Below are 6266 nucleotides of genomic sequence, written 5' to 3'. Positions count from 1 at the left end.
AGACCAAGATAAATGCGCAGACTGTTCCGTCACGCCGCTTCTAGCTTAATTTTGTTGGTAGACGCTGCACGGTGCAGTAAGGGAAGGGTATAGCGTATGACGCTATCGACGTAAGCTTTGTGAAGCTGTAGCATCTAGCCGCAATTGCTGCCCCATGGCGAACCGGCAAGGTATCTCAGAACCTGAGACGTCGAAGAAATGCGGGCACATAGTCTTTTTATCTCAGGCGACTGACTATATTGGAGAGATTTCGGTCGATGATTACGCCAAGATACCTGTGAGTCCGGGCGTACGGGAGGGCGCGACCACTCAGCAGAATTTGGAACCGATCCATGTGCTTCCTTGTGAACGCCATTGCTACGCCTTTCTCGTGCGATAGTTGAAGTCCACGAGCAACTATAGGTAGGTTTAAATGGAGAATAGGGCCTTCTGGAGGCGTCTCTGAGTGGTGCGTCGGGAGCGTGATGGGTACCAGATACAAATGTCATCTGCGTAAATCGTGATGTTGACTACCCGCGGTAGGCACCTTTTCAGTTGTATAAGAGTCAAATTAAAGATCAATGGACTTCAAACGGATCCTTGTGGAACGCCTCTTTTTTCGGGGAAACGTGATGTGTCACCGTCCGATGTGCGCATGAAAAGCTGACGCCCAGCAAGGTAATCCTCGTTAGAGGCATAGAGTCTTCCTCCAAAGCCTTGTACTGCAAGAGAAATAATAACGGCTGTGTGTGGGACAGAGTCGTAGGCAGCTTTTATGTCTACGAAAATTACAGTTGGTATGTGGCTAGAATCCAATTGCTCCTCAACTGACAAGATAAGGTTAATTATAATGTCAATGGACGATCTGTGCCTACGTAATCCGTTCACCTCTTGCGGGTAAAGGCGCCTGCTTTCGAGAAACCAGGACATTCTTTTATGTATCATCTTCTCCATCAGTTTTCCAATACAGTTCAACAGAGGTATAGGCCGAAAAGAGGAATAACACGTGGGCGGCCGGCTAGGCTTAAGAATAGGATTAGTTTGCGCGAGTTTCCAATCAGAGGGCGGTTTACCTCTCACCCAAGAGGAATTGTAGCATTCTAGGAGACGGAGCAGGGCGTTGTGAGGCAAGCGCGTGAAAGTTACGTAACTAACACCATCCGGACCTAAACACGACTTGGTTTTTACATCAGAGATGTCAGTTCTTGCAATGTAAATGGCAGGTCAAGTGCTGGAACAGCTGATTCGGGAGGCTTAAGAGGTGCAAGTTAACTGAGCGTTGATGAGGAGAGGATATTGTAATACTATTCTTTTGCAACCACTTTCAAAGGGGAGCGCTCGTCCAGTTAGAGGGCAAAGAAAAGGCGCAGCTGCTTAGGTTGGGTGCGTAACCCTTTGACAACACTCGCAGATACGCGTAAATGGTGTGTGAGTATTTAACGTTGCGCAAAAGTTCCTCCATCGTTGCCGCTGAAGCTTGTTAGGTGACGAATTGCGTGTCTCTGAATCGATCGAGAAGCTCGTAAATCTTCTACAGATTTTGCACGGAGGGCTTTTCGCTCCACACGGCGACGAATAGCACACAATATTTGGTACTCTGCGTTATTATTGGGTTGATTCCAGCGTTTTGCTCTTAAGCATGTGGATTTCCGAAAACAGTGAAGTATCGTTGGGATAATTTCGTCATCTCGGGTCGCAGCCGTAATGCAGGTGCGTGTGGCTTCCGCGAAGGCTCTCCAGTCTGTGCCCGCGACCTGTTCTTTGTAAGTCTGTGAGGGCGAGTCGCGAGTTGATATCAAAATCGGGTAGTGGTCACTTCCTCTTGTCTCTAAGTCCGCGCACCGCGTGAATTTTGCGGAAAAAGCAGCAGTGACGAATGAAGGTCAATACAGCTGGTTGTGTTGAGGGATCTGAGGAAGGTAATGCTGCCATCATTTAGTGGCTCAATGTCATGTCTAATTAGGAGGTCTGCGAGTTTTGCTTCACGTAGACTTGTTTGGGAACTGCCTCAAAGTTCATTATGAGCATTAAAGTCCCCCCAGATAACGTGCGGCTTAGCAGTACACGTGATGGTTTTCCAGCCTGCACTCACCAAACTTGGCGTCGGTTTGTAAGTAAGCTGCAATGAATGTAAAAGTCTGAGAACCAATAATTGTAGTTGCGCAAACGTACTCATTAGTTTCGTGGGGCGAGAGTGGAATTTCCACTATGGAACGACAGAACGGAACCCGATAAGAAGCCGGCTTGTACCGTTTGCTTTTTGTGAGTGGAGAAAATTGTAACAACCAAAGCGGAAATTCTGATCTACTCGTGACTCTGAAATGACAATGAATGGGAATCGGTAAGTTTGAAGAAGGTGACGTAGATCAACGAGCTTAGACCGCAGATAGCGAACGTTCCGCTGCAAAATGGTGCATAGTTTTAGGTGACTGTTCAGGGACACTGTTGGCGATGGTGATGCCGTCATTGTCTCCCGATCGTGAATGGCGCACCAGATAGGGAGCAAGATGCCGTTAACAGAGGTTCCAGAGTCATGATAGCAGCAACTTCAGGCAAGCTGCTTGAGGATGGTATGGCGAATATAAGGGCTTTGAGTGCCGCAAATAACATGGGGATGACCAGTTTAGTGAAGTCGACTTGCGTTGTAGGAGCGTGGGTCTCCACTGGCGATTCGGTTGCACGCTGAGTCGCAATGGGTAGCATAGTGTTGACGGAAGCTTGTGTCGTTTGTTGTTGCTCTTCAGGTTGGGGCTTTTTGGGGCTTTCTTGAACAGTACATGCATAGGAATTTTTCTGTGTAGCGTTGGCGTGCGACAAAAGCGAACCCTGACCAGAGCTGGGGGTTGCCCAAACTACTTCTGGATTCGGGGCGACTCGCGTTGTTTGGGAGCTTTTCCTTGAAGTTGCTCAACTGCGCGTTCAAGGGTTGCGGCTTTTTTCTTTGGGCAGACAGCGAAGGCTGCAGGATGTGGTCCATCATAATTCGCACATCGAGGGTGCGCGCACGAGGTGCAGTCTTTGTACGGGTGCGGACGTGACCATATTTTGCATCGGACTGGCCCATTACACTGCTTTGCAACATGACCGTGCCTTTGACATTTGAAGCACAGGGTTGCTGTTCCCAAGTATTCCTCAACGGGATAACTGCAGAAGTCAAGGAGAATGCGCTTTGGTAATGCAGAGCCGTTTCGGAACTCCAAAAGCACTGTTTTTCGACGACGCTCTGCCACCCCACTACACCATTTTTGCCGCGATCATAAGAGGCTTGTCTTTTGGCAGATGTAACACCTTGATCTCACTGGCAGGAAAGGAGTTCTTAGTCCGTGTACACAAGAGGGACGCCATGAATCTTTCCAGACGTCGCTCAATAGGAAAGCTGCCATGCCAACAAGCTCTGTCACGGCAAGAAGTCGGCTGGCAGTGTTGAGAGACGATACGGTGACGAGACCACGATCCTTGTTGAAACGATGCGTGAGAACGTTTTCCTGGGCAGTCGAGACGACCGCCGATGCAAGCAAATTGGGATTGAGCCTCCAGAAGGAACAACCTGCTTGCGTTGGTTGAATCACAACTGGGATGCCAGCAGGCCTAGACTTCTTACATCTGACTACAGTAAATGCAGCCTTATTTTCTTCTTCAGCTGCATGTACATCTTTGGTTGTGTGGCGTTGTAGCTCCTCAATGGCGCGCTTTTTCACGGCTAGTAATTCATGTTCATCCAGCAAAACATTGTCCTCTGGTGGAAGGGACGCTTTACGATGCTTCCCTTGCGTTGTAGACGTGGTAGAAGGAGGCTCCATCATCGAGTCATGAGGCACCAGGGATGGCGGCACCCCGCCTAGCAGCATGGACCACTTATTGGGACTGTGATTGGCTTTCTGGACGAAGTTATTCCGGGTCGCCGTCGTCCGTAGTACTTTAGAATACCATACTGCGCAGCATGATGTGCGGGAAGCTTTGCAATGGCACAAAGAAACGAAAACTCACAGAGTGGCGAAAGCAGTGGACCGGCTAGCCCGTTCATCATCATCATCATCATCATCATCATGAGCTTGTTTGTGTCCTTTGCAGGACGAACGCCTCTTCCATTGATTTCCCGCCACGCCTATCAAGCGCCAGCTGAGTCCATGTTTTCTACATTGTAGCCAATTTCTTTGACAGAAAAATCTACTCCTACAGCCACACATTACTAGGGTTCCACTCTCACATTTGAGCTCATTAAAATGTTTTCTCTCTCTCTCTTACTTTGTGTGATGTTGAATTGGAATTCAGAATGCCCCTTGTGGTCATGCTTGTGCTAGAGTAGGGTGTCTGCCAGCTTGGAGGCCTGTGCGAAGCACGTGGACTGGGTAAGCTTGGGCCACACACAGGGTGTATCCATGGCCTCGGTGATTGCAACTGTGTTGCGAAACCTTCCTGGACTCCTGTTCTTTGGTTTTACGAGTTTAACAGCTTCACAGTATGTAGGGCTCTTTATATATTATACGAGTATCAGATTGGATGATTAATTCCTCCCAAATTTTCGTAGCTCATCTCGCCAACGAGTTCTCGGCCGACCACTAGTACGTTTGCGGTCTATTGGCAGCCAGTCTGTCAAACGGATGGTCCACCTGTTGTCCCTCATTCGCATCACGTGACCAGCCCATCCCCATTTCCTTCGCTTAATTTGAACTAGAATGTCCTCCACCTTGGTCTGTGCCCTAATCCATGCGGCTGTTTTCCTGTCCCTCAACGGTGACCCCTATCTGTATGCATGTATGTATGTATGTATGTATGTATGTATGTATGTATGTATGTATGTATGTATGTATGTATATATATATATATATATATATATATATCTATATATATATATATATGTATATATATATATATATATATATATATATATATATATATATATATATATATATATATATATATATATATATATATATATATATATATATATATATATATATATATATATATATATATATAGCGAATCAGAAATGGGAAATGAGGGGCTCGGTGAAATATGACATAAAGTAAGGGTTGGTAGTCAAGAAACCCTCGGAAAGTAAAGGGGAGGTTGTGGTGGGTCATAGAAACAGATGAAGAATTTTTTGAGTAAGAAAGAAAGTGGTGAAAAAATGCCCGCCGGGTGGGATCTTTTTTCACCACTTTCTTTCTTACTCAAAAAATTCTTCATCTGTTTCTATGACCCACCACAACCTCCCCTTTGCTGTCCGAGGTTTTCTTGACTGCCAACCCTTAATTTATATATATATATATATATATATATATATATATATATATATATATATATATATATATATATATATATATATATATATATATATATATATATATATATATATATACAGAAAGAAATGCCGGCAGTCTACAACGCCAAAGAAGGCATAGGGGAATGGTTGGCCTATTTGTTACCGTTAGTGACGTTACATTATTATTTTTTTTTTATTAATTACGTGATAAAGAAAGAAAGAAAAACACGCGCCCAGAGTGGGGACCGAACCCACGCCTTTCGATTAGATCTCGAATGCCTTACCAACTCGGCTATCTGGGCGACTGTGTTCTCCTTCACTTTCTGGGGTATTTATATTTACTACAACTGTATCTGACGCTTGAGGGTGGTAGCCAGCGCCGCTCAGACTACTCGGGGAGAAGGGGACCTTCTTTTCAACCCCCGGGGCGTGACGCAAACATCTACAGCCTGTCATAAGCGGGCAACTGGCGGGAAACCCTCCTATGCTACCTTGGCATCAAGGCTGCCAGAACCGAGGCCCTCGCTAAGCTTTCGCACGATAATAGGGTTTAGAAATGAGGGGCTCGTTAGGAAATACAGAAAGAAATGTCGGCAGTATTCTTTCTGTATTTCCTAACGAGCCCCTCATTTCTAAACCCTATATATATATATATATATATATATATATATATATATATATATATATATATATATATATATATATATATATATATATATATATATATATACTTGCAACATGTAGACACTCGAGTCACGGCCCGGAGTTTAAAAAGAAGGTCCCCTTCAGCCAGAGTAGTCGGAGTGGCGGTGGCTACCACCCCCAAGTGCATGAAAACAAAATACCTTAATATAAACAACCGAGCAAATAGAGGGGAAATAGTCCCGCCGGTAGCGTAGGGGTCATCGCACGAGACGAGTATTCTGGAGGTCGTGGGTTCAGATCCCCCCCCCCCCGGAGGAGATTTTTTCTCCACTATCTTTCTGTCTTTCTAAATTCTTTATCTGCTACAATAACCTA

At 45.5% G+C, this 6266-nt stretch overlaps 1 non-coding gene across 1 annotated transcript; it reads right to left on the bottom strand.

The window, feature by feature from the left end:
- Positions 1-5476: 5476 nt before the first annotated feature.
- Trnar-ucu (transfer RNA arginine (anticodon UCU)) lies at positions 5477-5548 on the bottom strand. The gene has a single exon. It is a non-coding gene; the product is annotated as a tRNA-Arg (tRNA).
- Between the last annotated feature and the right edge of the window lie 718 nt (positions 5549-6266).

The sequence above is a fragment of the Haemaphysalis longicornis genome, unplaced genomic scaffold (assembly GCF_048455015.1).
Source record: "Haemaphysalis longicornis isolate Haplotype H1 unplaced genomic scaffold, Haemaphysalis longicornis Haplotype H1 scaffold_12, whole genome shotgun sequence".
NCBI classification, from domain to species: Eukaryota; Metazoa; Arthropoda; class Arachnida; order Ixodida; family Ixodidae; genus Haemaphysalis; species Haemaphysalis longicornis.
This window is presented reverse-complemented; position numbering and strand designations above follow the sequence as displayed.